Raw genomic sequence first — 27,075 nt, forward strand, 5'->3', positions numbered from 1 at the left:
TGTCAATTTGTATACTTTTCTGTTATTTTGGGTATTTTTTTTTTTTGCTTCTTGTCTGTTTTTGTGGTCATTTTTGGGTATTTTTTTCTCATTTAGTTATTGATTTGTGATTTTTGTTTTGATTTGTATGTATTGTGAGTCAACTTATGCAGTTTTGTTTTGTTTATGTGGTCATTTGGTATATTTTCTGTCATTTTGAGCATGTTTGTTATCATTTTGTGCATTTTTTTGCACTTTTCTAACAAGTTGTGTATTTTTGTTGTCATTTTGTATACTTTTTTCTCATTTTGTCTGTCTTTGGTATTGTTCTGTGATTTTAGTTTCACTTGTTATGCATTTACCGGTATGTAGTTTTGTTGTCATTTTGTATGCTTTTGGGTATTTATTATCATTTCTTGTCTGTTTTTGTTATATTTAGTTTTTGCTTTGTATGTATTTTAAGTCAATTTATTAAGTTTTGTTATCATTTTGTTGTCATTTTGAGTTTTTTTCTGTCTTCTATATACTTTCGTGTCATTTTTGAAAACTTGTTTTGTCTGTTTTTTTTTTTTTTTTATTTGTATGTGTTTGGAGTCAACATAAGTAGTTTCGTTGTCATTTTGTCTGTTTTTGTGGTCATTTGGTATATTTTGGCTCATTTGGAGTGTGTTTGTTGTCATTTTGTGTATGTTCTTGGATTCACTTTGTGTATTTTTGTATTTCTCCACCATTTTGTGTATTTTTCTATCATTTTCTGTGTTCTTGGAGTCATTTTGTGCATTTATTCTGGGGGCCACACAAAGGTAGACCAACGCCGCCGGTCGCCTGAGTCTGCTTTACATGACAAATCCATGAGACAGCAGCAGGTCAGTGTAGAAATCAGAGGTCTGCTAACAGCTGGAGGTAAACACAGCCCAGGTCTGACGCTGTCCATTAAATCTGAATACTTCCTGGAGTCAGTCTCACCCAGTCCTGCCTCCCATTCTTCATATTGATGGGAATTATATGATCTTTAAGGTCTAAGTGAGTCTATTAGTCTCAACCTAATAAAAGAAGAGGTCAGCCATGATAAAAACGATGCTCGTATTACAACTGGTTAGAAAATACATTTAAATTCACGCTCAGCCTCGAGCCCATGCACGTCTGACACATGGTCTAATTTTGTGCTGCCCCAAAACAAATCCCACAAAAATTGTAATTCAAGATGTTTAAAGGAATATGAAGCACAAAATAACACAAAAAGACAAAAAAACAACAGCAAAATGCACAAAATAACTCAAGATGACAACAAAAGACACGCAAGACAACCACTTAAACACACAAAAGAAATACAAAACAATATTATATAAACAAAAACACAGCAAACACATACAAAATGACAGAAAAATATACAAAAAATACACGAAATATCAGAGAAATACACAAAATATCAAGAAAATTATACAAAGTGACAGAAAAATACGTTAAAACAGCAATACAAATATAGAAAATAATATAGAAATAAACAAAACAACAATAAAAATACAGAAAATAACAGTGAAATACACAAAATCTCAACAAAATCACACCAAAATGACAGAAAAATACACAAAACAACAAAGAAAATATAGAAAATAATGGAGAAATACACAAATTGACAATGATAATTTCCTCTCCACCTCACACACACACACTTTACTTATACTTCAATTACACATGGACCTTTTTTCCTTTATACATTTATATTTGATCAGTTTATCTTGTCAGACACTATTTATGACTTCTTTAAAGCCCTACTCTGCTTTAGTTCCTAGTCTTTGTCTTTAGTGCACTGGTTCCTGGTTCCTGGTGGCCACCTGGTAAAGTTTGGACCAGGGTCAGTCCAACATGCTGCTGCATCCATCATCCATCCAACTCCATCCCACATGGAGTTCTGTTTCCCCTCCAGCTAACACCCCCCACCCCCCACCCCCCACCCTGATGCCCCACTCTCTCATCTTCCAATTTTCTTTCTTCTCCTCCTCGTCCAATAAGACGACCCCGTGGTTGCTAGGAGAGCATAGCAACAGCTCACAAGGGGAGAAAAGATGTAGGTGGGGGGGACGGTTAAGAAGAGATATTGATGATGAAAGGGGGAGGGGCGTGGTGGGGGTTTTACAAACTCTACAGGGTGTGCGTGTGTGTGTGTGTGTGTGTGTTACATTTCCATCTCCAGGCTAATAAGAACAGAACAGCATCTTCATTCTATTACATTACTGTATAAAAGCTATAGTTTAAAGGCTCATATTTCATTGACTTTCTACTGACACACACAACGAGTGGTAGACGATTAAATGAAAGGAACTGAATGTTTCCACTCAATGACCTTAAAGATGACCTATTTGTGCCTGAATAATAAAGCAGCGGTGTGTAAAAACCTCTGATTCTACATCATGTTCTGTAACGGGAAACACAATCTAAACTGTTTCTTTGATTATTGTTTTTAATTTAAAAACAAGCCCCGATATGACAGAAATACATCATATGCATGTTTTAGGACAATATGACACATTCACACCCTATTTTCCCCCCAGAAAACTGTCGACTGAATGTCTAGCAAGTGTATGAAAAAAAGGAATATGTCACATTTTGCTCATAATCTTCTTCAATATATTGCACTGTGTATCACAACACATTAAAAACACACCTCTGCATTTAGACTATGTTCATTCTGCAGGTCTTAATGCTCAATTAGGATATTTTTTAAAAAAATGATTTTTTTTGTGCTTATTCAGATTTACACATTAAATGTGTCAGTTTGGAAGTAAATATGGAGCTATCTGGTCTCTGAGCGTGTGTGGCACTGATAATATGTAGAATATAATAAATATTTATCAACTTCAAGAACTCACTCTCCTTTCACTGACTACTTTTTACTCCGTCCTCCACGCAGAATTATAGCGTTATCACATTTTGACGACGTAGCATTATCAGTTCTATTTCATAACATTTGTTTTGATGTCTCACTATGGGATGGCGTCATATCACAGAAGCCCTTTCTCATAAAGCCAACCTGATTGGCTGGTGAATTGGCTGTGTTCATTCACAACAGGTAGCCCCACCTACTATAAGTAGAGTGGGCGGGGAATACATTGGCATTCAAAAACCTCTTCTCATCAGGAAGCTTCTCGCCGCAGCAGCTGAACGGTCCACAGGTGGACCCTACACGGATTCCGTCGACGGACGCTGCTGCTCGTATCCTTTCTTGCGACCAACAGGTCCACCACTGTTTTTTTCGTGCCCCGACACTCGGGACTACGCTGCTTTGGCGCCCTCCACGGCCGTGGAAAAGAACCAACAGCCGACACCCCCGTCTTCGTTCCGGCTCACCACCTGCCTCTCGACGCCCCCCCACGGCTATCGAGCACCGGACCCAACACCCAACGTGGTCACCAGGCGCTGGTTGTTGGCCCTCCACTAGCTTAGCGGCTAGCAGCCACGTGTTAGCACTAGCTAGCTTCTTCGTCCTGCCTGCACCCCAGCACAGGGGGGAAGAATGGAGGGAAAGGCCTCACACACCGGACAGGCTGAAGGCTCGGGGGGCTCACCTCTGCAGGTGTGGCGGGACACGCACCAGGTCTGTTCCAGGAGCCTCGGGCTGGAACATGCCCAGTGGGCCCTGGACGCTCCCAGGTCCTGCCCCCACTGCACCACCTTCACCATGAAGAGCCTCTGCGGGCGGATGGCACGACAGGTCACCCTGGTGGAGGAGGGACCCCTCCCTCCCCTCTCTGCGCCGAATCCATCACTGCGTAAAGGATGGAGACGGGCACCTGTGCAGGGCCCAAGTGGGGCTCCCAGTCCGACATCAACTTTGTCCCTCCGCACAGAGAAAACATTCTGGATTTGGACTGTGGGTACGACGATGACGGGACCTCGGAATTCCTCAACTCAGAGGACAAAGAGGACGGCGACATCTTTGCCCACCACCTCTACCACCACCACGGAGGGAGTGGAGGGAAGCATCCCAGCTTCTCCTCTCCCCGGCTCGGATATGATGGATGTCTGTAGGCGCGTCGCCGCCCACTTGTCCATCCCGTGGCCCGCCGTCATGGCTGAGGTGACCAGGTCCCGGTACGAGGGGAAGCGACTCCCCCCAACCAGGAAAACGCTGAGACAGCTGCTCCCCGTCTTCCCGGGGAATACTATGCATCATTTGCCCAGTGTTTTCTACGCCAGGTCACATGACCACCTGTCAACTCTGTTTCAGGAAGGAAAAACATGGCAGACATTTGTTCAATACTCACTGGAAAGAAGAGCTTGTAGCTTTAGCACAAAAGGAAAACATAAACACACAAATTTGTTCCAAAAAACTAAAATACACACAAAAGAACAGAAAAATAAATGATATTAGAACAAAAATGACAACAAAATACAACAAGGTGTTTTCGTAGGAAACCTAAGCATTGGATAGTGGACAAACGTATGCTTTAGAGTGAGACTGGGTTGTATGAAGAGGAGCCACACACACACACACACACACACACTTATGTGATGTGTGGGTGTGTGAAGGACTCAGGGGGAGCAGAGCTGAGGTCATACTCAGGACTTTCATGAATATATGATGACAAAGAGCTTTATAAGCACCTGTCAGCTTCATTTTTACTTAAAAACAACAAAAACAACCTTTGTTCTGCTCTACACGTCATCATTTCCTGTAAATAATGTTTCTGTAAAGAAGCTAAAGTCGAATCGTGTTTGTTTTTGTGAGGACAGCTAGCTGGCGGAGCTAATTTGTTAGCGTGAACCATCTGCCCAGAGGTTACCACGGCGACTAACATCATTCACCCACTCACAGCTGTTTCTCTCTTTTTCTCTTTCTCACAAACACTAAAATCACTTCCTCATCTCATGGCGTCGGGTTACTTCCTGTCTCCTTTTCCTTTTCCTCTTCCTTTAATGTTATTATCTCCACTGATTTGATCAGAGCAGACGCTTCTCTGTCTGCCCTCGTTCTAACGTGTTATTATTTAACATGTTTTATGTAGAATATGATAATAACTGATGTGATTACGTCGTAGCTTCAAACACTCGTTCTGTCTGAGCCTCTAAAAACGCCCACGTCCCTTTTTCCCACCACACAAACAGCTCTGTGTGTTGTTCAGATCAACACTGGGAAGAGATTCAACAATGAATCAGCACATTTACACTTTTCCATTTCCTGTAAATGTTTGTTTCTCACACGTAGTGAACATCAGCGACAGCGTGTTTTTTTGTGTTTTACAGTCATTTTTGTTCTCATTTTGGTCATTTTTCTGTTCCTTTGTGTGTATTTGTCGTTTTCTTGTGTGTTTTTTAAGTAAATTTGGTGGAATGTTTTGTAATTTGTTGTGTATTTTTATTGTCTTTATGTATTGCTATCATTTTTGTTCTCATGTTGTTAATTTTTCTGTGTGTTGTTGAAGTAAATTTGTGTATTTCTGTGCATTTTTCATAGTTTTTTTGTATTTTTGTTGTTTTTTTGTGTTTCCAAGTCACTTGTGTTCTCCAGTCTTTTGTGTATATTTGTAGTCGTCTTTGTGTTTTTGAAGTAAATTTGTATATTTTTTTGTCCTTTTGTGCAATTTTTTATAATTTTGTGTATTTTGGTTTGTCGTTTTGTGTTTTACAGTAATTTTTGTTCTCAAGTCGTTTATTTTTCTGTTCTTTTGCATATATTTGTAGTCGTCTTGTGTGTTTTTGAAGTAAATTTGACAATTCTTGCTGTACTTTTGTTCAATTTTGTTGTCCTTTTGTGTTTTATAGTGATTTTGTTCTAATTTCCTTTATTTTTCTGTCCTTTTGTGTGTATTTGTCATTGTCTTGTGTGTTTTTAGAGTGAATTTGTGATTTTTTTTGTTTTCCTTTTGTGTGATTCTTTGTCATTTACTATGTTTTCTTGAGTTTTATCAGCCAAAGTGTAAACGAAACACATCTGTTCTATCGATTTAACTTTAGGCCAACTTTGTCCTGCTCGGGACTTTATCTTCATGCATTTTATTATACACCAGTGACACACACACACACACACACACACACACACACACACGCACACAAGCAAATGTACTGAGGAATAGTCTAAATATCACTGATAATAAAACATCAAACTGATTAACACACACACGGCTCATTATTGTGTGTTCATCAGCCAACAGGGCGCTCACACACACAAACACACACACACACACACACACCTGACCCAACACACACACAGCGTCAGCAGGACGTATGTAGGTTAGTGTGTCCTGATTGACGGCGTTTCCATGTGAATGAGTAACTGTGCTAACGTAGCTACCTGCAGGCTTCAACACGTCACACAGCGATATAGGTTAAACATCAGGATTATTGGAACAACATCTGTGCACACAACTAGAACGGGGACGAGACGACCTGTTTTTAAAAAGAAAAATTAATGCTACAATATTGTAAACAAGTTTCTAAAGGAAATAAAAAGGTGATTTTTTAATCTTAGGGTCATAGCATCATCATCATCATCATCATCATCCCAGCATTTAGAATCTTCACCAACCTGAGCAAAAACACAGGAAAGAATGAACGTTTAGTCTGTGTATGTTGTTGTTTTCTATGTTCTTTTCTCTTTTTGTTTGTTTTGTGTAATTTTGTGTATTTTTCTTGTCATTTTGTCACTTTTTCTGTCTTAAATACATGTTGCTTTTGGTCATTATAATTTATGCAGTCATTTTGTGTATTTTTGTTGTCTTTTTGTCTATTTTGGGACAAAGCACTCAACACTCGGACTATTACGACGAACAAACTCAAACGTAAGCAGGAGACGACTTTGGAGCGTTTGCGTGGAATTGAATGGATCATGGAGAAGCTGAATGCTTGGCTGACGGTTTGAGGCCACGTCATTAAAAAGCTCTACTTTGGTGTCATCTGTCCACAGGACGTTCTCCCAGAGGGTTTTGGCTTTCTCAGGTAAGTTTTGGCAAACTCGTCTGGCTTTTTGGTAAAGCACAACATTGTAGTGTTTACAGAAAACAAAATGAGGCAGAGGTTCACTGATGTTTCGGGGTTGCTTTTCTGCTTCTAGCACCGGATGCCTTGACTGCGTGCATGGCGTCATGAAATCTGAAGACTACTAAATACTTCTGTAGGGCCTAGTGTCAGAAAGCTGGGTCTCTGTGGGTCCTCCAGCAGGACAGTGGCCCAAAGCACCCAGAAATGGATTAAGACAAAGAGTTCTGAAGAGGCCAGCAATGAGTCCAGATCTAAATCCCATAGAACACATCTAAAAACAGCAGTTGGGAGAAGGCAGTCTTCATATCTAAGGGATCTGGATTAGTTGGCAAAAGAAAAGTGGTCCAATAGTCCAGTAGAGAGGTGTGAGAAACTCAATGATGTTTACAGAAAGTGATTGATTTCAGTTATTTCTTCCAAAGGATGTTCTACCAAGTGTTAAGTTGAGGGTGCCAATCATTTTGTCCACTTCCTTTATGGAATTCTGTGTAGATTGAAATCAGATTTTGTCTCTGTGTGTGTGTGTGTGTGCAGTAACTGACCTCACTGCTGTAAAATCTATGAGAAAAGTGGGTTTGTCTGCAGCTGAGGGGCTTCCACGCCAGAATAGCATGCTTGACATCATCCCCCCCCCCTGTGTGTGTGTGTGTGTGTGTGTGTGTGTGTGTGTGTGTGTGTGTGTGTGTGTGTGTGTGTGTGTGTGTGTGTGTGTGTGTGTGTGTGTGTGTGTGTGTGTGTCACTGGTGTACAGCAAAGTGTGAGAAATGAGAGAAAGTTCCTGGCAGGACAAAGTTGATCTAAAGTTACATCCACAGAGAAATGATTTGAATAAAAGAACATTTTGTACCTTGTACAAAGTAAAACATGAGATAAATATTTCTAAACATGTAAAGTTAAAGTCCTGTCAGTTTCTATGTATCCAATCAGAACCAGGGATGGAATCTGAGTATGACCCCACCCCCCCCAGCGCAGGCTTTGTTTACACATCACAGAGTAACAATTTGTTCTGATCTTTTCATTTGGTTGTGCAGAATAGTGGGTGAAAATGTAGAGAGGAAATTGTGAAAGTGAGGGGGAGGGAGGGATGGGCCCTCTCACTAAACACGTACAGCACAGAGCGTTAACCTCTGTGAATGTCTCTCCGATACTTGAAATCAATCTATTATTAACACAATAGCAGATCTACTAAAGATGTGTGTCTGTTAAAACGTGCACAAACCCCACACAGTCAGTATAGTGTCTGTGAAGCGCACACAACACAACGCACACAATCCATGTAGCGTGTTAGCCTCTGATGAATATCTAATGTGTGAGGATCAGCTGTGGGCGGAGAAAATGTAAATATGCTAATGTAGCATTAGCTATCATTGTTCTTTAGTGCGTTTTGTAGTCATTTCTGTTCCTGTTTTTGTATTTTTCTGTTATTTTTGTGCATATTTGTAGTCATTTTATGTGTTTTTGGAGTAAATTTGTGTATTTTTTTCTCCTTATGTGTAATTGTTAGTAAATTTGTGTATTTCTGTCAAATACACAACAATAAACGCACAATCCATGTAGCGTGTTAGCCTCTGATGAATATCTAATGTGTGAGGATCAGCTGTGGGAGGAGAAAATGTAAATACACTAATGTAGCATTAATGTAGTCCTTTAGTGCATTTTGTGTTTTGTAATAATTTCTGTTCCTGTTTTTGTATTTTTCTGTTATTTTTGTGCATGTTTGTGTGTTTTTAGAGTGAAGTTATGTGTATTTTTTTGTCCTTTAGTGTTTTGGAGTCATTTTTGTTCTCACTTTGTTTATTTTTCTGTTCTTTTGCGTATATTTGTAGTCATCTTATGTGTATTTGGAGTAAAACTGTGTATTTTTTTCTCCTTTTGTGTAATTGTTTGTAAATTTGTGTATTTCTGTCAAATACGCAACAATAAACGCACAATCCATGTAGCGTGTTAGCCTCTGATGAATATCTAATGTGGGAGGAGAAAATGTAAATACGCTAATGTAGCATTAGCTATCGTGGTTAATTAGTGCGTTTGACAGAGGTGGAAACTATCACAGCGTTACACAGAGCAAATGAAATATTAACAAAACATTTGACCAAACAGTCTTTTTTTAAAACTATTGCTATAAAGCATTGATGGAGAATGCTTTAATTATTGCTGCAGCAACTCAACATCAATAACTGGGTTTCCAAAATAAAAGCCATTTTTCTAAAATGTCAACGACGTATATTTGTGCTTTGAATGTGTTTCCATTGAAGGTTGTTTTGGAGCCTCGTAACTCTGGTGAAATCTGCCATGTTTTCTCAGCAATAAATGGTCATGTGACCTGGTACGTAATAGCGTAAAAAAGTGTTTCCATTGAGACTTTGCAGAAAAATCATTGAAATGTGATGTAGAAGTGTCAGAAATGGGAGAAATGTAGCAAAAATACATAAAAAGGAGCAAAAATATGGCAAGAAAAAGTGATGAAAATAGGTTAAAATATGGAAAGTTTGGTGTAGTTGCAGAAAATAAGTACAAATAAGTAAAAATGGGCTCAAATTGTTGAATCTTTACTTCATTACTGTGACATTGTAACACTGTGGGCAATTTAGTGGGATTTTGTGGGATTATTTTGTAGAAGTTTAGAAAAATTGACAATTTGAGATTAAAAATATCTGTCATCATGTGATATAAACAGGGGGAAGAACTGTGAGTGTTGCAGAAATTGTGCAATTTCATTGAATTGAGGCATTTGTGGGAAATAATTAAAGGAAAATTGATGGAATTTGGAAAAAAATGAGAGAATATTTGTGTATTTGGAGTGACTGAGATATCAACAACTGGATTAGTTGATAATTTACACAATGATTCATGTTTTCACTGTTTTTACTTTCTCTAAATTATGTCTATTGTTCTATGAATCTGTGATGATAACCACATTTATTTATTTATTCATCTGAAAAATATCCACTGTTATCCAGGAAGTTTACTATAATTATAGTCATCTTAAAGATGGAAATCCTTGTTTTAATCACTAATAAAATGGGTTAAACGAGACTAAAGATGGTGGAAAAGGTGGTGAAATGGGATTTTAAAAACCACAGAAATTGGGTAAATTAGAGTGGGCAAAAATGGACAGAAAAAGTGGTAAAAAGGGTTCAAAGTGTCAATATTGGAACAATTAGTTTAAACTGGCAAATAATGGTTATGACAAATGATGAATGTGGTTAAATTGGAAAAAATTATCATGAAATATGGTTAAAAGAGGTCAATAATGGGTCAATTTATGTGACATTAGGTGTAAAAATGGTAGAAAGGGTTTATAAGTGTAGAAAGTAGAAAAATGTGCAGAAAAAGCATTAAAATGTGATCAGAAACAGTGTCAGAAACAGGAGTAATGTAACAAAAATACATTAAAATTAGCAAAAATATGGCAAGAAAAATAATAATGAAAATAGATTAAAATGTGCAAAAATGGGCTCAAACTGTTCCAAAAATATTCCTAGTTTCGGCAACGGGAGCAAAATGAGGTCGTTGTAAATATCTAAATCATATTTGTAATTATCTATCCTACTTTATTTTCTACTACTGTAGTGTGTGTGTATCTGAGCCGTATTTTTAACAGTCTTTTACTTAATTATACACTTATTTAACGTTTATTCTTTCTTTCGACTTTGTTAATGTTTTTATTCTTTTATTTGTCGGATTAATAAAGGAATTCTGATTCTGACCCTGAGGTTGAGAACCCCTGCTTTAAAGCACTCTATGATAAACATCCCAGCACAGAGTTATTGAACACTGTGGAACGATCACAGCCAGAGGTCAGAGAGAGTAGAGAACACAAAGTGACACATTTATATTATTATAAACACAATCACATCTCACACTGGTTTATCATTTCAAAAGTGCAAAACAATAAAAAAAAATGAGAACAAAAGAAATGATCATCACTCAGCAAATCTAACTCAACAACACGTGTTTCATGGTTTTAATCTGATCACCTGGATGTCGATCAGAAGGAAACTCTGCACAAACACACACAATTCTAGGGTTATTTCTTCTATTTTGTTGTTTTGTGTGTTTTTATTGTCATTTGGTTTATGTTTTTATTATTTATTCAGAGTTGACTCGTGTTTTAGTGTATATTTGTCATTTTGTGTGTTTTAGCTTTTCTTATGTTTATAATTGTGTATTTTGTGTGTTTTTAGAGTAATTTTGTGTATCTTAGCCGTGAATGTAGATCTTTCTCTCAATTTGTGTATTTTTGTTGTAATTTTGTATATTTTTCTCTACTTTTCTGTGTTTTAGTTCTTGTTTTACGTGTTTTCTGTTGTCGTTTGGTATATTTTTCTATTATTTGTAGTCGTCTTGTGTGTATATTAATTTTGTGTGTTTTTGTTTTGCTTTTGTTTATTCATATGTTGTCGTTTTCTGTTTTTTTTCTGCAATTCAGTTAGTTTTAGATCCATTTTGTGTATATGTGTTGTAATTTTGTATATTTGTGACCTGTTTCTATGAGTAATATCAGTGGTTTAATAATATAATTGGTTTAATAATATAATTGGTTAATAAATTAATATCAGTGGTGTAATAATATAATATCAGTGGTTTAATAATATCAGTGAAAGGTGGAACAATCACAACCAGAGGTCAGACAGAGTAGAGAACACAATGTGACACTCAGGGTCCAAAAACAAGACATTTATATTATTGTTAAACACTATCACATCTCACACATGTACTCATGCAGATTTTACACTAGTTTTTCATTTAAAAAGTGCAAAACAATAAAGAAATGAGAACAAAAGAAAGCCTCACTCAGCAAATCTAACTCGTCCTCATGTTTGTGCTGCACAGTTCACCCACAGAGACACAATTCATCACATAATCTATAGAACACAACACGTGCTGCATGGTTTTACTGTGATCTCACCTGTGCAGGATGTATATGACACACACACACACAGAGGGAACATATAGTCAGTACCTGTTAGTGCAGCTCTTGTTTCCAGGCGTACATCAGTGTGTGACCCTGTTCTCTGTCCATCTCCATCAATCCTTCAGCATCAGAAGAAAAAAGAGCCTCAGACACAAAGGCTGAGTGGGTCTCACACTCATACACATCCACATGTACACACACACATGTACATGTACATGTACACACGGCAAAGACACCAAAAAACTGCAGGAAAAGAGAGCTAATCACTACGTCTCATCCTCACTCTCTCCATCACTTTTTCCCTCTCTCTCTCTCTCTCTCTCTCTCTCTCTGTGTGTGTGTGTGTGTGTGTGTGTGTGTGTGTGTGTGAGCTGTCAGCATTGGTTGCTGTGCACACACTCTGTGTCTGTCGCTGATTCTCCATCTGTCACCGCCTCCTCGCCTCAGCCCTCCCACCTCATGCATTATTAATCACCTTCACACACACACACACGCAGACACACAGACACACACACACACACACACACACACACACACACACACACACACACACACACACACACACACACACACACACACACACAGTGTAGATTTCTGTGGTGAATCTGTTTCATATTCTTCTGAGAGACTTTCATTATTCTTTTTTGTGTGTTTTTTGTTGTTGTTGTTTGTTGTGTTTTGTAATAATTGTGTCTTTTTTGGTTGTAATTGTATATTTTTCACTGATTGTGTGTTTTTTTTTTTGTTGTTTTGTGTGTTTTTGGAGACGTTTTGTGTATTTTTTTATATTTATTCGTAGTCTTCTTGTGTGTTTATAGAGTCATTTTGTGTGTATTTATTATAATTGTATATTTTTCTCTCATTTTGTGTATTTTTGTTGTTGTCTTGTGTGTTTTTTGAAGTTGTTCTGTGTATTTTTGTTGTTTTGTTTGTTTTAGTTGTAGTTTAGTATATTATTTTATATTCTATATTTATTTGTAGTCGTCTTGTGTGTACTTGCTGTAATTTTGTGTGTTTTTCTTTCTTTTTGTGTTTTTCTTGTTGTTTTGTATATATTTGCTGCCGTTTAGTATATTTTTTATATTAATTTGTAGCCGCCTTGTGTGTTTATGTAGTACTTTTGTGTACATCTCTTCTAATGATGTGTATTTTTGAAGTAATTTTGTAAATCTTTCTGGTAATTGTAGATTTTTCTCTCATTTTGTGAGTCTTTCTTGTTGTTTTGCACGTTTTTTGGAGTTGTTCTATGTATTTTTGTTGTTTTGTTTGTTTTCATTGTAGTTTAGTATATTTTTTAATATTTATTCGTAGTCGCGTTGTGTCTTAATGGAGTCATTTTGTGTATATTTGTTGTCATTTTGTGTGTTTTTCTCTTATTTTGTGTGTTTTTCTTGTTGGTTTGTGTATTCTTGAGGTCGTTTTGTGTATTTTTGTTGTTTTGTGCATATTTGTTGTCATTTGGTATATTTTTCAATTGTGCATTTGTAGCCGTCGTATGTGCTTATAGAGTCATTTTGTATATTTTTCTCTCATCTTGTGTGTTGTTCTTGTAGTTTTTTGGGGTTTTTTGTTCTTTTGTGTGTTTTTATTGTCACTTGTTAGATTATTCAATTATTTATTTGTAGTCGTCTTTTTAGAATAATTTTGTTGTAATTGTAGTTTTTTCTTTCATGTGTTTATGTGTATTTGTGTGTCTTCTTCTGCTGCTGCTCATTAGATCTTCATTTTTCTGTTTTTTGTGACTTGGTTTGGACAAATCCCGTAAAATTGAAAATCCTTTAACCATTTCTGTTTGATCATGAAGTATTAATTAGAGGAAATGATCATGTGACCTTTTCCATGAGTCACACAGCAGTACAGTGACAATCAATAGAGACCGGAAAGTTCCAGAGATACGCAAATATTGTTCTGAACAAAAGCAATAAAACATTAATAACAGCCGGGCCACGAAATATGGGATTCATGTCAGAATTTAGAATAAAGACCAAACAAAACTTTAACACAGGAAAGAACAAAGGCTTCATGTTTCTGTTGGGTTTTTGTAAATAATTTGGTCTATTTTTGTGGTAATTATATATAGATTTTCTCTCATTTTGTGTGTTTTTCTGAGTTCATTTGGGTTTTTGTTTCACCTGGCATATTTTTCAATTATTTATTCGTAGTTGTCTTGTGTGTTTATGGAGTACTTTTGTGAATATTTATTGTCATTTTGTGTATTTTTCTAGTAATCGTACATTTTCATTTTTCTCTCATTTTGTATGTTTTTCTCATTGTTTTGTGTGTTTTTTGGAGCCATTTGTTGTATTTTTAATATTTATTCGTAGTTGTCTTATGTACAACTCAACACATACTCAACACAGAGCCCTAATTTTCCCAGAAGTAATAAGTATATCCATCTAGTCGCTCACAATACCACATTTTTAGCCTCAGGATAAGCGCTTTTTTAAATATAAAGCCTTAAATAGACCTAATCCCAGTAATCTGCAGGCTTGTTTATATTGGAGATTTGTCTTAAAACATTCATGTTCGTTCTCTCGTCCTCCAGGTCACACTTTTAGCCCTAAAACCACAAAGTTTCACTCATTTGTTGCCTCAAGTCTCCTGATTATCACAATCTGATCATTTTTAGTGTATCATACAGTTTTCCCACAATTGGGATTTGTTTGACATAAGACACTGCTGCCTGCCTCAGCATGATTCAGCATTTCCCTGCCTGTCACCACACACACACACACACACACACACGCACACACACGCACACACGCACACACGCACACACACGTTTTTTGCTGCAACTTTCAGTAAAAACACCATAACTATTTTGAGAAGTTACTTTGGCAGAGTATTTTAGGGGCAAACACAAGTAAAAACACTTCTACGCATCAGTCTACAGGACTCCACTTCCCACAATGCAATGCACCAAACTTTTCCAACAATAGCTGCATTTCCATTACTCTTGGAAATGTGCAAAATCTAAATAGCTCAATAAAAACTTGTAATGGAAACACCTGATTTTCGGAAAAAAAAACACTCAAATATTGCTAAAAAGTTTTTACATTTTCATAAGGAGGTTTTTCAGATGTTTCGATATTGAAATGCACCACAAAAGCTACACATCACAGGACTTGACGTACCTGGTCACATGACCACTTCTCTCTGAGAAAACATGACGCGGTACATGTGACCTGAAGAGGAGACCCAGACATTTCTTAGCAATATACTTAACAAGATCTGATGAACTACCGCCGGGCCCGCGGAACGTCTCCACGCTGAATAGCACGTACCACGTTCCAGAGAATTCAATCAATAGACTCGGTTCCGCCGAGTAGAAAAATGGGGCTCCCTGGCGCCCCCGTGGCTCATACGGAGTAATGGGCCACATTCATATATTGGTATGTGTCAATGATTCGGTACCACCAACTGTCATGCGAGGCATAATCATAATCTACATTGAATTACCTTTGAAATGATATATCACACGACTATGTTCCCATGAATTTGGAATTTACTGGAAATGGGGGGTGGGTCCCCGAGCCCCATTTAAAAAAAATGGGCTCTGAGCGTCTCATCATATTCATTCATAGAGTATCCATACCACACTACATTCCGATCTAACGGGAACTAATGGAGGAGTAGTCATTTGAAAAATGGGGCCCCCTGGCGCGTTAATGACACGTACAAATATATTGGCCCCATTTTTCAAATGACTACTCCTCCGTTAATACTCGTTGAATCGGGCTGTAATTTAACATGGATATTCTATGAGCGGTTGTCTAGAGCCTCTCGCGAACCTTTTTTTAGTCAGTACATGTGAGTCATTTGACTGAATTCTCGGGAACGTGCTATGTGCTATTCAGCGCTAAGACGGCCGTAGTTCATCCAAACTTGTTTTATTAGCTTCCTCTGCTAACACCTCCAATTCTGCTGCTTTATTTTTTTGCTTCCATGCACTCAGCTCTCCTTCACACTCCATGTTCAACAAAACACGTACAAAACACTCATTTAAATAGGGGCGGTCTGCACCACTTCTGCACGTACACTATCATTGCTGCATTCTTAGTGAATTCCTCGCAGCAGCTGAAGAAGCTGCGTCACCAAGGGATTTAGGGAACAACTGATTTACCAGCCTTTATTTTAGATCTTAGTGAATCCATTAATGTAAATATTAATTCATATTAATTCATATGAAAATGCTGTGGTCATGGATGTATTTATACTATATCGTATCATTCAAAATGATTGCAATCGTACATTTATTTGCAGTGCATTGAAAATTCAGGCATTAGTAGATTACCTATTATTCCTGTGTTTTAATTTTTTTTGGTAACAATTTGTGTAAAATGTGTGTGGAGCATGGGGAGGGGGGCGGGGGGGGTCCTGTTGGTCCTATTTGCTCGTCTGATCTGAGCAGAGGTCAACCGACCCCAGTCCATCTGGGCAAGAATTGAAGTGTGTGTGTGTGTGTGTGTGTGTGCGTGTGTGTGTGTGTGTGTAAGTGAGTAAGTGAAATAAATAAGTGTCTTGGCACATGTCTTAAGAAAAGGCAAGGGGGCGGGGCTGAAGCCATCCTATTGTTTTAAAGCTGTTATTAAATGAGATGCGAGGAGGTCATTAGCATGTCATCGCCACGGGGCTTATTGATTGGCAGTTTGGAGGTGGAGCTACAGACAGAAGGGAGGCTGTCTAAGGTCAGTAAATCAAACCATATATATAGATGTACACACACACACACACACACACACACACACACACACACACACACACACACACACACACACACACACACACACACACACACACACACACACACACACACACACACACACACACACACACACACACACACACACACACCAGGCTGTGTTTGGGGGATTATCGTGCCCTGAAGACATTTACCAAACCTCCTCCACTGACCTTCTCTGATCCTCATTCCTCCTAAAAACACATCCTCACTGAGCTTTTTTAAAACCAAACTCTAACGCAGAACAACACAAATCTAACATTTTTTAAATAAATAGGAAATTATGATCATGAAGGACATCAACAGTTTTATCCAGAGATCATTGATTAATAATAAAAATGGATTGGAAGAGTTTTTATAATAATTTTCATTCTGTTTATGTTTGTTGTTGTCTTGCTCGTTGTGAGGCATTTTTTGCATTTCTGTAGTCCTTCTGTGTATTTTTCCTGTAAAATATATGTTTTTTGGAGCCGTATTGTGTATTTGTGCTGTCATTTTGCAGTTTTTTTAGAGTAATTTTGGTGTATTTATTTTGGGGGCCGCATAAAATTAGACCAAGGGCCGGAAGTGGCCCCCAGGCCACCAGTTGCCTATGCCTGCAATACACCATTAGCTAAACCTGTCTCTGTAGCAGAGCCTTTTCACATTTGAATGCAGTCATAATAATGATGTGAACCAACACATTAAAAACACACTTCAGATGAAGCTCTGCATCCAGTCACAGAATAACACGATCACTAGATGAACCGTAACACGCAGTGGGAGATTTTAAATGAGTAGCCACTCAATCACCCGTTTTCACTAGGGATGTAACGATTAATCGTAAGGCAGTTAAAAATGGATTCATAGGTATCACGGTTAACATCGATACTGTGAAAATTGAATTGCAGTACTTTTCTTAAACAGCAGAGGGCGCTATCTAAATGATTCCTTAAGCATTTAGCACCGAAAGAAAATCTGTAATATTACGTGAATATCTGTAAAAGTCACGTTTTTCTATTTGCTCTGTCTGCTAGCATAGCATCTCTTCTTCACTGCTAGAATAGCTGCATGCCAACCGACCACTGGGTTACCAGCGCCCTCTGCTGGTCCAAACAAATATCTGACGTAAATGCAGTGCAATGACTGTTTTTTTTTTTTAAAGTCCAATTGTTAAGGCACAAAATACATTTTTAGTTGCACTTTTAAAAAGAAAAAGAACTATTGTGCAGTTTTGCATTGTTTACTATAGTACCAGAATTTAAATTAATAGGCTTCTGTATTATTCCTTTATTTATTTCATTCAAGATGTATTTTTAGTTAAATTGCATTGTTTTGAATAGTTTATCAAGGGATTCTTTTGACAATGAAAAATAAAAGGAAAATAATACAGTTTTTTCTAGTTTTTTCAGTCTATTTTTCAGTCATTTGTCTACAGTCTGATTTTGTAAAATAAATCATATGAGAATCGTATCGTGAACCCAGTATCGTGAATCGAATCGTATCGGGAGTTGAGTGAATCGTTACATCCCTAGTTTTCAGTGAAAATTAGCAAGTAAATATGTGACATTGTATTAAAAAAAACATGCATGTGACATATTTCTGTCATGTTGGATTGATTCTTTCATTTCAGAGCGTACATTTATTTTTTTTTATTTTTTCCATGATCACAAAAAATCAAAGGCGCTACTTTTTAAGAAACAAATTTTTTGAGTGGAAATGTGTAATTGTTTGTTTAGCTGATTGTGTATCAATTAAAATGAAAGTACATTATAAATGAATGTGAGCAGGTTGCCTTTCAATCAGCTAAAGATGACAAATTCTGGAGAGAAACTAATACAACATGAATTTATTTTGCTTTGTAAACCCAGAGCAGGATGAAAAAATTATGTTAAGAAATATCTGAGCACAAATTAATGTTTTTAATTTTGAACGCGATATTTTGAACTTTCCTCCACGTCTACATCTGTGTGTGTGTGTGTTCAGTAACTGACCTCACTGCTGTCACATCTATGAGAAAAGTGGGTTTGTCTGCAGCTGAGGGGCTTCCTCGCCAGTATAGCATGCTTGACATCATCCCCCCCCCGTGTGTGTGTGTGTGTGTTTTCCCCACGCATGATTGGCCCTGTCTTCCCTGTGACCTGTATGCGTTTTGTGTGTTAATTGTGTTCATGCATGGCTGACATGTGCGTCGGACGTTTTATTGGTTACATAGAAATGCAGTAAAAATGCAGCAGGACATTTAGATTCAATCAGAAATCAATCTACAGCAAATAAACAACTCTGTAAGGACATTTAAACAGATTAGGCTCAATCTAACTATAACCATATTTCAGATTGAAATGTGACTTATTTACGCCATGGATAAAAATAAATGCACAAAATGACAAAAAAAAAAAAACAAGTAAAAATATACAAAATGACAAACAAAAATTTGAATTACAGAAAAATACAGAAAAGGACAACAATAATAAACAAAAGGAAAGCAAAAACACATAAAATGACCACAAATATACACAAAAAGCATGACTACAAACAAATAAATGAAAAATATACTAAATGACAACAAAAGCACACAAAACAAGAAATAAAACATCCAGAAATTAGAAAAAAATCTACACATACACAGCTACACAAAGTTACAAAAAAAACACATAAAATAAATAACTGAAAAATACGCAACAGCAACAGAAATGCACAAATCAACAAAAATACACAAGGTGAGACGAGGAAAACACATAAAACAAGGAAAACACACAAAATGAGAGAAAAATCAAAGATACACAAATTTTCTTTAAAACACACAAAATGACAACAAATATACACACAAAATTACTGCACAAACACACAAGACGACTAAGAATAAATATTAAAAATATACCAAACGACAACAAAAACACACAAAACACAATGAAAAATTTCTCATTACAACAAATATACACAAAAGTACAAAATTAGCATATGCTCCCCACTCTAAAAATGGCTGGCCCTCGGTCTAATTTATTCAGCAACCAAAGTAAACATACAAAATGGCAGAAAAATACAAAATGACAGGAAAATACATACAAAATACAAAGAATTACAACATTGCAGGAAAATACTGCAGAAGACACAATAAAAACACAGAAAAGACTCCAAAAACGCAGAAAACTACTACAAAAATGAAAAAAAAAACAACAATAATTACAAAAATACTCAGAAAAATATACAAAATTACAGAAAATAACAACAAAAGTACACAAAAAGACAAGAAAAACAAGAAAAATTACTCAGCAAGCCCACATTAATAACAATCAAGCAAAATGACAACAAAATACAAAAAAGTTCCTCCAAAAAACATATTTTACAGGAAAAATACAAAAAAGGACAACAGAAATGCACAAAACACCTAATAACAGGCAAGACAACGACACAGAATGAGAAAAAAAACACACAAAATTACTGTAAAAACTCTTTGTTCTTTCCTGTATTAATGCTCTGATCGCTCATTATTCTAAATGCTGAGTCATGAAGGTTGATCATGTGACCCTCTGATTAATCAAACATTTTTGTGGCCCTGCTGTGATAAACGTTGCCTACCTCTGTTTAAAAGTCTACTCTTCCACCTAAGAGGCTAACGGGAGCCTTATAAACATTCTGTCATCATCATCATCTCATTATTGTATCCTTTTCTTTCAAAGACAGTAGAAGATGTGAAAGTATGACCTTCTCCTACTTCTTCTTCTTTAGTTCACACTCAGCTCTGGACCTGTTTTCTTTTCCGCTCTTCTCACTCTAGTTTCTCCATCCTTCTTCTTTGATGTTGTTTTGTGTGTTCTTGTTGTCATTTGGTATATCTTTTATTTATTTATTCATCGTCATCTTGTTTGTTTGAGTACTTTTATGTAGATTTGTTGTAGATTTGTGTATTCGTAATTTTGTGTATCTTTGTTGTCATTTTTTTTTAAATTTCCTGTGTTTTAGTTGTTGTTTTGCAACTTTTTGTTACCATGTGGTATATTTTTAGTGACATTTAGTTATGTGCAGTGTCTGTAGCCCCTCCCCTCTCCATGACAGAGCAACACATATCGACCAATCACATGTTGCGTAAAAAACAAAAAACAATTCAGCTGCCAATCAGGAGTCGTCTCCTGTCGCTGCACAAAGGCACGTTACAATAATTGATCTGCTGCACATTTGGATCCTCAGTACCTCATTAAACACGCACACACACACACACACACACACACACACACACACACACACACACACACACACACACACACACACACACACACACACACACACACACACACACACACACACACACACACACACGATAATATTCCTAACCCAATTATTCAGCTCATCAGACGAGGCCCCTAACTAGGAGACACAGCTTGTTTTTGTTCAGTTTCGTCTCTCAATTATGGAAAAATTCCACAGCTTCACATTGTATTGTGTGTATTTATGATTTATTATGAGTGTGTTTGTGAAGGCCTGTAAATCACATCACGTCTGCCTGGTTCTGTCAATGAGGCTTTTGTTCAGAGGGAAACAGAAACAATCTATTTCAGAACCTACTTTCACGTTCACAGACAGGCTAAACATTTTTACTGCACCGATAATTACCCGTTTTGTAATATATCACAGATCATTTAACGTACACATCACAGTTAATAGTCTTAGAAGTGTTTTAATTACTGTAAAAAAAAGTAAATAAATCATCAAATAAGTACAGAAAAGTCCAGATAAACAGCACTGCATACACTCCTAGAGTCTTTACTCCAACAGAACAAAAACTATAAATGTCAGATCATGTTCCAGATAAAATGCTCTGCAGATTTATCAGAAGGCTGGTCAACCAATCAGGGTTCTTGGAAAACATCCCACCCATTTTTAGGGCGGGGCTACCAGACTCTAAACGCCACTCACTTTGTGCAGTAGTTAAAATCACTATTATTCTGTTATTGGTGAACGGATCGGGCTGACGTTTGGTAGTTATTATCTATGGATGTGTACGCATCAACATTCAAGCCCCATTTTTGATTTGGGGGCTAGGGGGGGCCCAAGGGTCCCCAAAATCAAATAAAAAACAAAAGTCAATTTCTCATTTATTTGTGAGTCAAACATTACGACAGGTGGTGGTACGAAATCATTGGCACATACAATATATAAATGGGGCCCATTACACCGTACATGTCACGGGGGTGTCAGGGGGCCCCATTTTTCAAATGACTGCTCCTCCGTTAGTTTTCATTAGATCAGAATGCAGTTTGGTATGAATACTCTATGAATGAATATGATGAGATGCTCAGAGCTCTTTTTTTCAAATGGGGCCCGGGGGCCCGCCCCCATTTCCAATAATTTCCAAATTTATGGGAAAATAGTCGTGTGATATATCGTTTCAAAGGTAATTCAATGTAGATTATGATTATGCCTCACATAATTCGATTAGGGGCCTGAGGGGCCCACCCCCCTTTGTTCGGCAATTTCCATTAAAGTCGTTTTCTCATTTATTTGTGACAGTTGGTGGTACGTGTTATTCATCATGGACAACTTCTGCAGGCCTGGCCATAGTTTATCCGAATTTGTTACTTGTACTCCAGTATTTTTTTTATGTATGACTTACTTGTACTTGTACTTCAGAACAATTTGAATCAAGTAACAGTACTTCTACTTGAGTAGATATATCAGTACTCTTCACAACTCTGGATAAAAGTCACTTTGTTGGATTTTGTCATTTATTTTTTTAGGACCTAGTTTCCCAAAGTGGGGTATGGGTACCCCAACGGGTACACAAATTGTCATATGGGGTACGTGAAGAAAAATTAAAAACAGTGAAAATATTGTAAACTACAATATAAACAGAGCAGCAGTCAGGAGCCTCCATGCATTGCCACATAATTACACATTGACCTGTGGCAGACTGCCCTCTAGTGGTGACAGAAAAATAAAAAAGTGAAAATCTGACGAGAGCTACGTTGCTTTGTGCTAGCCAATCATTTTCAGCTTTGACAAACATGAAAACAAAATATAGAACAAGACACATTAAGTCTGACGTCAAAATGAGAACGTAGTGCGTTCACTTTAGATAGTATGAAAGGATTGAGTATGTGAGAAATACCAGGATGTATACTATGTGGGGACATTTTTTAAGTATGCATAGTAGGCACACTAGTCATACTCAACCGTCCCATGATTCATAGCGAGTGGAATGTAAAACAGTTCTGTGACCGGCTTCAAGCTGAAAATCAAACATCCCCATTTCAAAATAAAAGCATCTCTTCTCGTCTTCCACTAATTTTGAACTTTTTTGTAAATAGGGCTCTTATTTTGAAGTTAACAGGAAGTTTAGTCAATAGCGCAATGGAGGGTCTCTGAAAATGTGTGAAATGTGTGAATGAATAGTGTCTATGTGAGTTTTATGGATCAAATGAGCACATGTTGATATTTTACTTCACATGTGTTAAACTCAAGCATCCGATTCGGCCCGCTGGAGGAAGTGAAAATGACAGAAAAAACATGAATCATTGTGTAAATTACTAAATAATTCAATTGTTAAAAATTGTTCAAAGAACTCTACATTTTTCCATAATCCTGCAATTTTTCTAAAATTATTCCACAAAATCTCCCCAAATTAAATAAAAATTGTTCAAAACAATAAATGAATCAAAGTGTCTGTTACTGACTGCTTTGATATTGTTGATGGCTTCCATACTTGGACACATTAATATTGAAATTGTTCGTTTTCCAACCTAAAACCTGTGGCCCACTTGTGATCCAACTGGTCCGTATTTGGCCCCTGAACCAAAATGGACACTTTCTCACTTCAAATGTTTTTAGAACTTTCAAAGTAAAGGCAGAGAATCAACAGAGATATTTAGCCTCAGTGTGAACAAGGTTTTTAACGCTGTAGGTTCCAAATGCATCTTGGGAAACTTGGAATTATACTTCAGTAGAAACACTCACCATCCTAATCATACTATAGTATATAGTAGACAGTATATATACTGTAGTATATAGTATACAATATATACTATAGTATATAGTGGACAGTATATACTATAGTACAGTATATACTGTAGTATACAGTATATACAATAGTAGACAGTATATACTATAGTATATAGTATACAGTATATATAGTGTCTACTATATACTATAGTATATAGTATACAATATATACTCATTGAGGTTGTAGTAGATAGAACATTAGTACTAAGAGCAGAGGGTGGAAACAGGAAACAGGAAACAGGAAACAGCTGCTGCAGACAGTGAGAGTCAGAGGGAAACTGTCTGTAGGTGAACAAACTGCTGCCATGGCAACACTGAAACTCTTCTGAACCATGGCAGGAACCATCAGGCTCTGAGTGGATGAACACATTTCACCACAAAAAGAATAAAAATATAGGGCCTCAGATTTTCTGTGATAATAAATAATTAAAAACACGTCTTAAATGTCAGAAATGAAACTTTAACCACAGAAGAAGAAAAGGACTCGTACAGGATGACAAGGCAAAAAAAGGAGGCTGTGATGTGTGTTTATTCTCACTTGGTCGTAATTAATCCATTTATTTATAGTTTGTTTAGTGATAGTGACAGTAGTAAAATAATGTGACTGCAAACACCAGCTGAGCCTATTGTTCAAACTCTGCTACACACACACACACACACACACACACACACACACACACACACACACACACACACACACACACACACACTTTGAGGCTGTTTTTGTCTTCAGCAACAGGCAGTTAATGAAAAGGTGGGGCCACGAGGACCAGGCGGAGGCACGGGTCGTTCATTCATTTCACTCCTTAAGCCTCCTTAGCCCAATTCTCTGCGTCGAACAAACACACACACACACAAGCCATTTTTTAATATGCAGCAACACACATGCTAGCTGGATAGCAACACATGTCACAACAGAGTGAAAACTGACAAACACACAATTATGTAGCGAGGAGACAATAGCTTCTGGTAGCAGCTGGTCAGCACAAGCCAGAGGGGACACACACACACACACACACACACACACACAAACATAAGCTACAAGAGAAGAAGTCGTGATGGACCATCTGTGACACGGTGGAATGAGAAACCTGTGACAGTGAAGCCTTCACACACACACACGCACACACACACACACACACACACACACACACAAACACACACACACCAGTAAAAAAAATGTTTTCCCACATTTGTCGTCTTAACTTTTTTAATAAAACAGATTTATTGGTATTATTAAGTTAATGATCTTATTTTCTGTTGTACATTTAAATGTATTTTATTTTATTTACCGAATATATTTGTGTGTGTTTTGCAACTCATTATGTGAATTTTATTCATTCTGTGTTTTTTTTAAATTTTATTTTCCAGTTATTTTAATGTCTTTTTGGGTTTTTTGTTCTCATCTTGAGCATTTTTGGAGCCATTTGGTAAATTTCTAAGTGTTTTGCAAGTCATTTTGTGTATTTTTTTTGTCATTCTATGTATTTCTCTGTTACTCTGACTATTTTTCAGTTACATTATTAAAGTTTTGTTGTTTTTTTTTTGTAATTTGTGCTTTTTTGGAGTCATTTTGTGTATTTTTTCATTATTTCATGTATTTCTCTGTCATTTTGTATATTTTCCAGTCATTTTAATGTAATTTTATTGTTATTTTGTTGTCATTTTGTACTTTTTTGGAGTCATTTTGTGTGTGTTTTGCAAGTCATTTGTGTCAGTTTGTTGTCATTCTATCTATATTTTCCAGTTACATTAATGTATTTTTGTAGTTTTGTTGTCGTTTTGTACTTTTTTTTAACCATTTTGTGTATTTTTGTTGTCATTTCATGTATTTTTCATTTTCATTTTAATGTATTTAAGTTGTTATTTTGTGCTTTTTTAGGAGCTTTTTTGTGTATTTTTGCCGCCATACTTTGTATTTTGCATGTTTTTGTCTGTTTTTACAATCAGTTTGTAAAATTCTGGTTGTATTTTTGCATATTATTCTACATATTATTCTGTATTATCCTCTATTTGTCACTTTTGGATGTTTCTGGAGTCATTTTGTGCATTTATTTTTGAGGACACACAAAATCAGGCCATGGGTCGCATGTGGCCGACGGTTGTCCACGTCTGCTCTAGACGTTTCATCAGTGAAGTGGAACAAAGAGAAATAAATGAAGTAAAACATCTGATTTAATAGGAGTGAGACGTGGACATTTCTATTTTCTGTATGAGCCTGAATGTCACACGATGAGGGTTGACCTCTATCACTCACTCACACACACACACACACACACACACACTGTTAACCTGTGTGTGTGTGTGTGTGTGTGTGTGTGTGTGTGTGTTGAAGGTCACATTCTACAGCTATGTGAGGCTTTAATGTCTCTGACTCTTTTCTAATGTCCTCCTTGACATTCAGCAGTGACCTGCTCTGCTCTGTTGGTTCACATTACTGCTGCACACACAGCTTTTATTACATGTACTCAACCATTGTCTACTTCCTTTCACCACTGAACATCACACACAAATCAATAACACAGAAAGCATTCCTGAGTATTATGAAAGTGACTGAGGCGTTCCTTAAAAGCTGAGGTAAGCAACTTTTATCACAGCAGGGCCACAAAAATGTGTTTGTTTGATCAGAGGGTCACATGATCAACATTCATATCAGCATTAGAATAATGAGCGATCTGAGCATTAACACAGGAAAGAACAAAGTTTTTATAGTCATTTTGTGTGTTTTTCTCTCACTCTGTGTTTGTTTATTGTTGTCTTGCTCATTGTGAGGCATTTAGTGCATTTCTGTTCTTTTTTTGTGTATTTTTCCTGTAAAATGTATGTTTTTTGGAGTCATATTGTGTTTTTGGAGTCATATTGTGTATATGTGCAGTCATTTTGCATTTTTTGGAGTAAATGTTGTGTATTTCTGTCATCGTTTTACTGGTTTGTTAGTACTGTGGGTTTGCATACTTTCAGTGTCATTTTCTGTAATTTTGTATATTTTTTTAGTCATTTTGTTAATTTTTGTTGTAATTTTGTTTTTAGAGTATTTACTGTATTTTTCTGCAATGTTATAATTCTTTGTAATTTTTTTGTATGTATTTTTATGTGTTCTGGCTTTTGTTTTGTGTATTTTTCTCTCATTCTGTGTATGTTTGTTGATGTCTTGCTTTTTATGATTGCATTTTGAGCATTTTTGCATATTATCCTGTAAAATATATGTTTTTTGTAGTCATTTTTGTGTATTTCTGTTATTATTTTTGCTTGTTTGTAAGTACTGTGGGTTTGCAGAGTCATTTTTCATGTTTTTCTTGTCTTCTGTTGTACTTTTTTTGTAATTTTCTGTAATTTTTTTGCATTACTGTTGTTTTTTGTTCATATTTGTCGTCTTTTGTGTGTTTTTGGAGTATTTTCTGTGTTTTTCTCTTGTCTTTTACTGTATGTTTCTTGTAATGTTTTAATTCTTTGTATTGTTTTATGAATTCTTGCTCTTGTTTTG

The 27,075-nt window shown here is 36.6% G+C and overlaps 1 protein-coding gene across 1 annotated transcript in view; it reads right to left on the minus strand.

Annotated features, from left to right (window-relative positions):
* The window catches only part of nfasca (neurofascin homolog (chicken) a), a 110,389-nt gene that overhangs the window by 60,254 nt on the left and 23,060 nt on the right, over nucleotides 1-27,075 (minus strand). Inside the window, exon 2 of the mRNA XM_028446982.1 lies at nucleotides 11,924-11,994. The gene's annotated coding sequence lies outside the window, so the exon portion shown is untranslated. The remainder of the gene's footprint in view (nucleotides 1-11,923; nucleotides 11,995-27,075) is intronic.

The sequence above is a fragment of the Gouania willdenowi genome, chromosome 5 (assembly GCF_900634775.1).
Source record: "Gouania willdenowi chromosome 5, fGouWil2.1, whole genome shotgun sequence".
Taxonomy (NCBI): Eukaryota; Metazoa; Chordata; class Actinopteri; order Blenniiformes; family Gobiesocidae; genus Gouania; species Gouania willdenowi.